The sequence below is a fragment of the Penaeus monodon genome, chromosome 31 (assembly GCF_015228065.2).
Source record: "Penaeus monodon isolate SGIC_2016 chromosome 31, NSTDA_Pmon_1, whole genome shotgun sequence".
In the NCBI taxonomy this organism is placed as follows: Eukaryota; Metazoa; Arthropoda; class Malacostraca; order Decapoda; family Penaeidae; genus Penaeus; species Penaeus monodon.
The window spans coordinates 7,636,472-7,637,317 of NC_051416.1; the positions used below are offsets into that span (position 1 = coordinate 7,636,472).

Consider the following 846-nt stretch of genomic DNA (forward strand, 5'->3'; position numbering starts at 1 on the left):
TGGGGGGTTACAATTTTCACAAGCTCTAATGTAATAGTCACTTATAAAAAATGTAACAACGTTATTAGGTGCAAAAAAAATAGTCTATACAAAGTAAAATGAACCCACAGCTGTTTATTAAGCAATGCCATTGACTCACTGTTTTGTGCACTGGCAATAGTATAAGACCAAGCTTGGTATAAAACCAAGCTTTATCTTCCCAGAATACATTTTGAATAGTATTTGAATCTTTGCTGTTTGTATCTGCCAAATATACTATGTTCTAGCACAATAAAGCTTGTACACCTAGCAGGCAATTTTGCATTAAAAAAGGTACCAGCAAAAGCTCTATCATTACAGAAGTCTGTTTTTCCTGTAATGTGGAGATTGTGGTTATATTTGATTATCAACCTTTTTCCATATTTGTGCCCAAACTTTATTGTACTCAGTAAGTATTGTAAAGTGTTCATTGAAAGTTTAGTTTAATATTATTAACCAGGAAAGATTACACAAATTATAATATATGTAACAATTTTTTTTTAAACAAATTCTGTCAGGACTGCCAAATGTTCAGTTTTTTTGTTTTTTTTAAGTAGAGTGTGGAAAATAGAAAACCCGAGTCAAGAATATTTGATCTGCGGTTGTGTGGATGAATGGATGAACGAACCCTATCACAAATTACACCTATACAGAAAAAAAAACAAAAAACTATCTACCCTTCCCAATCTGAAGACTTCACTCACAGATCTTCTGATTGCCACTTCTTCCTAGCTGGCACGGTCCTTCACTATACTTTAATTGGAAAAGTTCTAGGTACTTCTTTACAATTTTGGTTGCACTTGCCAAAGACTAAATCCCAACTCCATG

At 33.2% G+C, this 846-nt stretch overlaps 2 protein-coding genes across 2 annotated transcripts in view; both read right to left on the bottom strand.

Annotated features, from left to right (window-relative positions):
• The window catches only part of LOC119593023 (extracellular signal-regulated kinase 2-like), an 86,647-nt gene that overhangs the window by 75,563 nt on the left and 10,238 nt on the right, over nucleotides 1-846 (bottom strand). The gene's annotated exons all lie outside the window — the stretch shown is intronic.
• The window catches only part of LOC119593024 (trafficking protein particle complex subunit 6b-like), a 7,727-nt gene that overhangs the window by 6,180 nt on the left and 701 nt on the right, over nucleotides 1-846 (bottom strand). The gene's annotated exons all lie outside the window — the stretch shown is intronic.